The sequence below is a fragment of the Triticum urartu genome, chromosome 1A, assembly GCF_056163025.1.
Source record: "Triticum urartu cultivar PI428250 chromosome 1A, HENAU_Tu73, whole genome shotgun sequence".
Lineage (NCBI taxonomy): Eukaryota > Viridiplantae > Streptophyta > Magnoliopsida > Poales > Poaceae > Triticum > Triticum urartu.
In genome coordinates this window covers 455,402,812-455,413,500 of record NC_141873.1, presented here as the reverse complement: position 1 = coordinate 455,413,500, position 10,689 = coordinate 455,402,812, and positions in this window count along the sequence as shown.

Below are 10,689 nucleotides of genomic sequence, written 5' to 3'. Positions count from 1 at the left end.
TGCTTCCTTGTCTTCAACCACCATTGTGTAGAGTCTTGGTGATGTAGAGATTGCTCAAGATGTGAGTGAGTCGCAATCTCATGGAATTAGATTTAACCAAGCACCTACATGGGTTAGACAACATGCAAGGTGCAAATATATCCAAGACATAAGATAGTTATCATAAGAGATATATCATGGATTAGTCATAAGCTCATGTCTTGCATGTATCTAATGGAGTTTATACTCCAGGTTCGAAGCATCAATGATGTTCAATTCTCCTCTCAACCTGCAAAACACTTTCTCATCAAGAGGTTTAGTAAATATATCCGCTAATTGCTTATCGGTGCGAACATGCTTAAGATCAATGTCACCCTTAGCAACATGATCTCGAATGAAATGATGACGAACTTCAATATGCTTAGTTCGAGAATGTTGTACAGGATTATGACCAATTTTGATAGCACTTTCATTGTCACAAAGTAGTGGAACATGTTTCACATAGATCCCATAATCTTTAAGAGTTTGGGTCATCCAAAGTAATTGAGCACAACATGAACCAGCGGCAATGTATTCCGCTTCGGCGGTGGATAAGGATACCGAGTTTTGTTTCTTGGAAGACCAAGACACAAGAGATCTACCAAGAAATTGACAAGTACCCGAAGTGGACTTTCTATCAACCTTGTCTCCGGCATAATCCAAGTCGGAATGGCCAACGAGATCAAAAGAAGATCTCTTAGGATACCAAATGCCAAAGTTTGGTGTATGGATTAAGTATCTCACTATCCTTTTCACAGCCTTAAGATGACATTCTTTAGGAGCATCTTGATATCGTGTACACATGCACACACTTAGCATAATATCGGGACGTGAAGCACATAGGTATAACAATGAACCAATCATAGAGCGATAAACCTTTTGATCAACCGGTTCACCATCTTTGGTTAAATCATTATGTCCACTAGTAGGCATGGGTGTAGACATACCTTTGCATTCTTGCATATTGAACTTCTTGAATAAGTCCTTGGTGTACTTTGTTTGAGAGACAAATGTACCTTCCTTAGTTTGCTTGATTTGCAAACCGAGAAAGAATTTGAGTTCACTCATCATAGACATCTCAAACTTCTCTGACATGAGCTTTCCAAACTTTTCACTAAAGAGAGGGTTAGTTGAACCAAATACGATATCATCAACATAAATTTGGCATACAAATAGTTCTCCATTAACCCTTTTAGTAAAAAATAGTAGAATCAATTTTACCAATTTCAAAACCACTTGTAGTAAGGAACTTGGTCAAGCATTTATACCATGCTCTAGGAGCTTGTTTAAGACCATAAAGAGCTTTGTGAAGTTTGTAAACATGATTTGGTTTCTTAGGATTGATAAAACCGGGAGGTTGTTTGACATAAACATCCTCTATTTCACCATTTAGAAAAGCACTTTTGATGTCCATTTGGTACAAGGTGATATTATGGTGATTAGCATAGGCAAGTAAGATGCGAATGGACTCAAGTCTAGCAACGGGAGCATATATCTCACCATACTCCATACCTTCGACTTGTGTGTACCCTTGGGCGACGAGACGTGCTTTGTTGCGAACCACTTGTCCATCTTCATCTTGCTTGTTGCGAAACACCCATTTGGTACCAATGATTTTGTGGTTGTTGTCAGGCTTCTCAACCAATGTCCGAACTTGGTTTTTGTCTCAAAATTGTGTAGCTCTTCATGCATAGCGTTTATCCAATCCGGATCTTCCAATGCTTCTTCAACCTTCATAGGTTCAATGCTAGAGATGAATGAATAGTTTTCACAAAAGTTAGCTAAACGAGTTTTTGAGCGAGTGATTCTCCCGGTTTGTATATCATTAAGGATTTGCTCGACGGGATGATCTTTGGCAATTCTTGCTCGAACTCGTGAGAGCTTTTGCTTGGGTCTTCGTTGAACATCTTCTTCATCTTGTTCTTCTTCTTGGCCTTCTTCATTGTTGACGTTGTCGTTCTCTTGTCGTGGTGGAGAAAGAGGTTGTTGATGTTCGTCTTGATGCATTTCCTTGTCTTCTTCATCTTGGTGTTTCCCACTTGTGGATGCTTCCGTGTCAATTCTTGGTTCACCTTGTCGTGAAGTAGAAGCTTCCACTTGGACGGATGAAGTACTCTCCTTCACCTCCGTTGGACGAATTTTGCCAATGGACAAGTCTTGGATTGCTTCTGAAGGGTCTTTGTCTCCTACATAAATTGGCAATTGCTCTACTTGCGAGCCATTAGATTCATCAAACTTCAAATCTACCGTCTCTTCAACCTTTCGGGTGAAATTGTTGTAGACACGGTAAGTGTGAGCCATAACCAAGTAGAAAACCTTCATGAGATTTAGGAGCAAACTTTGAACGACGATGCTTATCAAGAATGTAGCACTTTGAGACGAATACTCGAAAGTATCCAACTTGGGGTTTGTTACCGGTGAGAAGCTCGTATGCCGTCTTGCCGAGTAGCTTGTGAAGATATAAGCGATTTATTGCGTGACAAGCTGTCTCAACCGCTTCTGCCCAAAAGTGCTTCGGCGTCTTGTATTCATCAAGCATCGTTCTTGCCATTTCGATGAGCGTCCGGTTCTTCTTCTCAACAACTCCATTTTGTTGAGGTGTGTACGTAGCCGAGAACTCGTGTGAAATCCCTTCTTCGTCAAGAAATGTGTCCACATTTGCGTTCTTGAACTTCGTTCCGTTGTCACTCCGAACCTTCTTGATCTTCACGTCAAACTGATTTTGGGCCTTCCTAGCGAAGTTTCTGAAGATCTTTTGGACCTGCGACTTGTCATTAAGAAAGAACACCCACGTAAATCTTGAAAAATCATCAACTATAACTAGACCAAACGAATTTCCACCGAGACTCTTGTAGGCGTTGGGACCAAAAAGATCCATATGAAGTAGCTCGAGTGGCCTTCTTGTGGTCATGATGTTCCTCACGGGATGCCTTCCTCCAACCTGTTTACCTGCTTGACAAGCACTGCAAAGTCTATCCTTATCAAATATGACATCGCTAACTCCAAGGATATGATTTCCTTTAATAAGCTTGTCAAGGTTTCTCATGCCAACGTGACCTAGTCGTCTATGCCACAACCAACCTTTTGAGGATTTAGCAACAAAGCAAGTTTTAGGTTGTGCCTTTTTAGAGAAATCGACAATGTAAAGATCACCTCTACGCATACCGGTAAAGACCATTTTATGATTGTCTCGACGAAATACTTGGCAATCTACCTCAGTAAATAGGACATTCAAACCGAAATTAGCAAGTCTAGATACTGAAAGTAAGTTGTAGCCGAGAGATTCAATGAGCATGACATTTTGAATGGAACTATCATGTGAGATGGCCACCTTACCAAGGCCAACCACTTTACCCTTTGAATTATCACCAAAGGTGACATATTTTCGAGGGCCGTCATTTTCAGCAAGCTCACGAAACATCTCTTCATCTCCGGTCATATGATCAGTACATCCACTATCAAGAACCCATTCCTTTCCTCCTGATTCATATCCCCGAAGATTTGCCATAAGACCAAAATGTCTCATTTCATCATCAAGATCGAAGTCACTATCATCATCATCATCATAGTATCCATGTTCATCATGATCTTGTGACTCATCATTTCCTAGAGAGGGTAATTCATTAGATAAATGATCATCAAAGTGGTCACTTTTATGAATTCTTATAGCTTCGAATATGATATCACTAATGATTCCAACATCTCCTTTAGCATGCTTAAGATTGGTAAGTTCAAATAGACAATTACCAAAACTAGGATCACTAGAGTTCATCTTACTCAAGGCAATAGATTTATGGAGAATTTCATCCAAAGTTTTCAAGAAATGATCGGGAAATCGTTCCTCAAGAAATTTCCATATAGTATAGGCACAATTAAGAGTAGGCAAACTAGCAATCAAATTTTTGGGCAATCCTCTAATGATGAGCTCAATAGTTCTAAGATTGCGAATCATGTCAATATCTTCATCTAGGTTAGGATGCAAAGGATCAATATGAGGTGCACAAGGGCTAGCAATATACTTGTTCAAATGATATTGATTGAAAATTACAAGCATCTCATTTTTCCACTCATGAAAATACTCTCCATCAAGAATAGGCACTCTATGTGTAAGACTCCCTAAGGTAGACATATCCATCTTCCTCCAATGGTGATTGAACCAAGGCAATGGAGACCAAAGCTCTGATACCACTTGTAGGATCTAGAAGTAGATGTGTCTAGAGGGGGGTGATTAGACACTTAGTGCTAAAGTTACAATTTTTAGGCCTTTTTGGTTTGAGTGGAGTTTTAGGCACAATTTCAACATACACAATACATATCAAGCAAGCATGCAAAGAGTATATGAGCAGCGGAATGTAAAGCATGCAACTTGCAAGAATGTAAGGGGAAGGGTTTGGAGAATTCAAACGCAATTGGAGACACGGATGTTTTTCCCGTGGTTCGGATAGGTGGTGCTATCCTACATCCACGTTGATGGAGACTTCAACCCACGAAGGGTAACGGTTGCGCGAGTCCACGGAGGGCTCCACCCACGAAGGGTAATGGTTGCGCGAGTCCACGGAGGGCTCCACCCACGAAGGGTCCACGAAGAAGCAACCACCCACGAAGGGTCCACGAAGAAGCAACCTTGTCTATCCCACCATGGCTGTCGCCCACGAAGGACTTGCCTCACTAGCGGTAGATCTTCCCGAAGTAGGCGATCTCCTTGCCCTTACAAACTCCTTGGTTCAACTCCACAATATTGTCGGAGGCTCCCAAGTGACACCTAGCCAATCTAGGAGACACCACTCTCCAAGAAGTAACAAATGGTGTGTAGGTAATGAACTCCTTGCTCTTGTGCTTCAAATGATAGTCTCCCCAACACTCAACTCTCTCTCATAGGATTTGGATTTTGTGGAAAGAAGATTTGAGTGGAAAGCAACTTGGGGAAGGCTAGAGATCAAGATTCATATGGTAGGAATGGAATATCTTGGTCTCAACACATGAGTAGGTGGTTCTCTCTCAGAACATATGAGTTGGAATTGTGTATGTGTTCTGATGGCTCTCTCCACGAATGAAGAGGAGGTGGAGGGGTATATATAGCCTCCACACAAAATCCAACCGTTACAAACAGTTTTCCAATCTCGGTGGGACCAAATCAACAAACTCGGTCGGACCGAAAAGGTAAACCTAGTGACCGTTAGAGATCTTTGGTGGGACTGACATGCAACTCGGTAGGACCGATATGGTTAGGGTTTGGGCATAACGTAATCTCGGTGAGACCGATTACACAAACTCGGTGAGACCGAGTTTGGTAATAAGCTAACCAGAGAGTTGGTCAGGCAAACTCGGTGGGACCGATTTGCTCTTTCGGTGAGACCGAAAAGTTACAAAAGGAAAACAAAGAGTTTACATTGCAATCTCGGTGGGACCGATTCGCTCTTTCGGTGAGACCGAAAAGTTACGAAAGGGAAACAGAGAGTTTGCAATCCCATCTCGGTGAGACCGAGATCCCTATCGATAGAACCGAATTGCTAGGGTTTGGCAGTGGCTTATGACAAGTGAAACTCGGTGGCGCCGGATAGGAATAATCGGTAGGTCCGAGTTTGGCTTTGGGTTTAGGTCATATGTGGAAGTGGGAAAGTAGCTGAGGATTTTGGAGCATATCATTAAGCACATGAAGCAAGAGGCTCATTAAGCAATACCTCATCCCTCCTTGATAGTATTGGCTTTTCCTATGGACTCAATGTGATCTTGGATCACTAAAATGTAAAATGAAGAGTCTTGAGCTTGAAGCTTTAGCCAATCCTTTGTCCTTAGCATCTTGAAGGAGTTCCCACAACCTTTAGTCCATGCCACTCCATTGTTGAACTTATCTGAAACATGCTAGATAGAAATGTTAGTCCAACAAGAGATATGTTGTCATCAATTATCAAAACCACCTAGGGAGCACTTGTGCTTTCAGCTCTCCATGTCGCGCAAGCGTGAGGGGTCCCCGCTGTAGGGTGTTGCAATACGTTCATGATTGTCGGTGTCAAAACCGGCGGATCTCGGGTAGGGGGTCCCGAACTGTGTGTCTAGGCCGGATGGTAACAGGAGGCAGGGGACACAATGTTTTACCCAGGTTCGGGCCCTCTTGATGGAGGTAAAACCCTACGTCCTGCTTGATTGATATTGATGATATGGGTAGTACAAGAGTAGATCTACCACGAGACCAGAGAGGCTAAACCCTAGAAGCTAGCCTATGGTATGATTGTATGTTGTGATTGTTGTCCTACGGACTAAAACCCTTCGGTTTATATAGACACCGGAGAGGGCTAGGGTTACACAAGGTCGGTTACAAAGGAGGAGATATCCATATCCGTATTGCCTAGCTTGCCTTCCACGCCAAGTAGAGTCCCATCCGGACATGAGACAAAGTCTTCAATCTTGTATCTTCATAGTCCAATAGTCCGGCCAAAGGACATAGTCCGGTTGTCCGGAGACCCCCTAATCCAGGACTCCCTCAGTAGCCCCTGAACCAGGCTTCAATGACAATGAATCCGGTGTGCAGTATTGTCTTCGGCATTGCAAGGCGGGTTCCTTCTCCGAATAGATCACAAAAGAATTTGAATATGAGGATAGTGTCCGACCCTGCAAAATAAGTTCCACATTCCACCGTAGAGAGAATAATATTTTCGCCGATCTAATTTGCTGGCTTGTTTTGGCAGCATGACGTTATGTCATGGCCTGGTGATTATTCGAACCGTTTCCTTTAACCAGCCCCGCACATAACGCGAGGCAGTTTTTTTGACACGTCTTGTCAAAGCAGAGATCGTGTCCCCTTATTACGGGATTCTCATCAATACGGGCGTGGGTAACCCAACCGTGCCACCAATTAAGGAGCTTGGGGGATAAGTGAGTTTTACCGGGCAAGTGGGGACGCTTAGCTTCGTCCGCCCATATAAAGGGATAAGGATTCACCTTTCTATCCACGCCTTCTTCCTCCTTCGCTCATCCGTTTTCGCACACTCGAACTCTAGCGCCCAAGTCCGCTCTTCCCACCTCAACCTTCTCCAACCATGTCCGGAGCGGGAGGCAGGTGGATGGTCTCCTCCGTCACGGAGGGAGACATCAAGAAGCTGATCGGAGCCGAATACTTAGCCGCGAACATCGCGCATCGCTGCCCGCTGCGGGGCAGATCGTCCCTACCCCGGAACCTCACGAGAGGGTAGTTTTCCTTCACCACTTCCTCATCGGACTAGGGTTTCCCCTCCATCCATTCGTCCATGGTCTCATGTTCTACTACGGGCTGGACTTTCATGATCTGGCCCCGAACTTCATCCTCAACATTTCGGCGTTCATCGTTGTGTGTGAGGCTTTCCTCCGCATCCGGCCCCACTTCGGCCTGTGGTTAAAGACCTTCAATATCAAGCCGAAGGTAGTACGAGGCCAACAAGCAGAATGTGGCGGAGCCATGGTGGGCAAGATGCCCAACGTCATATGGCTCGAAGGCTCCTTCGTGGAGACAATAAAGGGATGGCAATCAGCGTGGTTCTACATCACCGAGCCGCGCGACGCCAAATGGGCGGCAGCCCCTGAGTTTCGATCCGGATTCCCAACATGGCTCACTTCCTAGAAAGAGAAGGGCTTGTCGTGGGGTTCATCGGTGGAGCTGGATGTACTCCAGAAATGTATCCGGAGCATGGCGAGCAAGAAGCTCAAGCTTGTCAACATAGTCCAAGTTATGCTCATCCGCCGGATCCTCCCGTGTCAACAACAGGATTTTACCTTATGGGAGTTCGACCCGGCCCAGCACCAGACTTTGAGAGAGCTCTTCGATACGAGGCGCAAGGACGTCTGGAAGGTGTTGTTCAAGGGCACCGAGGTCTCCCCTTCTCTAGCCGAGGACCGCGGACTAAGCGCAAAGCGCCTAGCGCGTTCGGTGAGTTCAATACGTCCCGTAGGACATTTATTTTCCCTAGCTTAATTATGCGCGGGGTCTAATCTCCATGCCTTTGATAGGACTGGGTGGAGATGTCGGGGCAGATTAACTGTCTGGCCCCTTTGCCCGAAGACACTACGGGCGCTCTCCTGACGGAGATGCTGGCTCCGGCTCCTTACACGGTGCCGAAGAAGACCAAGAAGGCCAAGGGAACCCGAAAGCGTTCCCGGCACCAGGTGTTATCAGACTCATCATCCGATAACTCTGCGGCACACTCTTCCCCCAAAGACGAGGAGGAAGAAGAACATGCTCCCCTTCCAGGCGGGGGAGACAAGAAAAGGAAGGCCGCCCCAACTAGGGAGGCCAAAGGGTCCAAGAAGGGAAGGACTCTCCTTCCGGACAGTTCCACCGCCGCCGATGAAGGCGAAGACGAGTGGTTGCCCAGGGCCAAGCCCCTGGGGAGATCGTAAGTATTCGGATACCAGAGTAACTCATGGAATTCCTTTGTCGCACTGTTTTCCCTAACGCCGAACATAATTATGCAGGCCGCCACGAGCCAATATCGAGGTATCATCGGACGGCTCCCTGGGCTCGTCGGATCTGCCAAGTGATCCAGTCCCGACCGCCACCTCCCCTCATCCTGCCGACGACGCTGAGGTGCTGTCTCGAGAGGCACCGGACCAAGGGGAGACAGTCCTGGAGGTGCCTCAAGGCGACCTTCCGGACTCCGGGAGCCGAGGGGACGGGGCCCCTGAGAGCTTCGAGTTCGGCCCTCAGCCGAACACCGCGCCGGAACCTCCAACGGTTCCAGGCTCGGGCAGGCGGCCTCCTTCTAAGAGGGGCAAGATGCCTGTGCCGGTGACCTCTGTCCATCCAAAGGCGCCAGACAATCTGCTGGAAGCGCTTCGCAGCTCTTCCATCGACGAGGAGCACCGTACTGTTATGAGTGCGGTGGTCCAGAAGGTTCAGTCCGCCAAGAGCGGGTTGACTGAAGCCTGTGCCAGCCTTCTAACAGGCTTTGAGGTAAGTGTTTTGAAATGTAGTAGAAATATTACCGCATATACAGTAGCCCCTGATGCTTTGTTCGGTGTTCACAAAGAAAAGCCGAACAGAGGATCAAATAATATCGCAGGAGTCTAATATAAGTGTGTCAATATGCATATGCAGGCTTCGCTGCTGGCGTCCGCCGCACTGACTGCGGAGGTCGCCGTACTGAAGCAGGACCTTGAGGGGTCCAGGAAAGAGCTCGGCCTTGCCAAGAGGCAGCTCGAGGAGAACAAGGGAAAATAATACCCTGTCTATAGATATGTATATATAAAAGAAGATGCGATTGCAAAATGACAGGATCATCGTATATTTGCGAGGGGCCACGACCGAGGTGGCGACCCTGAAGCAAGCGCTGACCAAGGCCGAAGATAAAGCGGCCAAGGAGCGCGTCGAGCGAGAGAAGCACGAGGCTCGGGTGGGCGAGGCGCAGCAAGAGCTCCAAGCTCTCGTGGCGAAGCATGAGGCATTGAAGCTTGACTCAAAGACACGGGAGTCTGAGCTTGCCGCGGCCCTCGAGAGCGCAAAAAGTGCCAAGGCCGAAGCCCAAAATGCTCTCTAAGAGATCGACGCGATGAAGAAGATAGCGGCGGGTAAGGCTTTCTATATGCAAAGCAAGCATGTAAAAGTAAATTACTGATTACTTACCCGAATCCGGAGCTCTCCAGGAGCATTCGCAGATTTTCCCCGCAGCGTGTCCGATGCCGCACAATTTTACCAGGCCGAGGATGGAAGCTCAACGGAGAAGCTGCTCTGGTCTCAGTATGCTGAGGCCGAACACCCGGTGCCAACGAGCGACCAGCTGAAGCGGATGGTCGAGCTACATAAGGCGGCCGATCGGGCCATGAAGAGCTTTATAGTCCGGCTGTGGCTTGGCGATGCCCTTCCGAACAGCTTCTTCGGCCTGGTGAGGCGGCTTGTGGATGCCTGCCCGCGGTTGGAGGTCGTCAAGCGATCTGTCTGCATTGAAGGTGCACGCCGGGCTTTCGCCCGTGTGAAATTGCAGTGGGTCAAGCTAGACGCCGTGAAGCTGATCAAGGAGGGGCCGCCGGAGGGCAAGGAGCACCGCCACCCCGAGATGTACTACGAGGGTGTTCTGCCGGGTGCCTGTCTCATCGCGGATGAGTGTTTAAAAGATGTAATATTTGAATGAGACTTGCTCGTTTTATCCTGTATTTATGAAAACTTGTTTCATATGCGCTATACAATGCTTGTTTGAATTTAAAATATTACCTTCTGTTTGGCTGTTTATCCAATCTGAGAGATGGCTAGTCCTCGGCTTCTACCCCCATGCCACGAGTGCTGGGGTGTTCGGGATAAACCTGAGCACTCTTGTTCCCATGTTTGGGTCCTTCGAGGGAGGTGCTCAGCACAGCGAACAAGGCAACTGGACTAATAATGCTTTATCACTCTCACTTAGCCATAGAATTCTATAATTTTAAATTTTAGCGAAGCCCCTGGTATTCGGAAGGCCGAATTTGGGGCGCGATACACGCCTTTAAGCCGGACAGGGCCAGCCCCTCGCTCTAAGCGGCATAAGTCTTTAGGGACTCGAAAAACCTCGCCGAACAGCGACCAGTCTCTCGCCTTATCATGACAGTCAGTTTTAGCTTTCTCTATTGAGGTGCTGAACCTAGCAGAACCGGGGCACAATCGCAGTAGTTCTCCTAGCGCTACCTTTGCCGATAGAGCGGAACGTAAGGTACCAAAACATAGGAGCCGGGCAA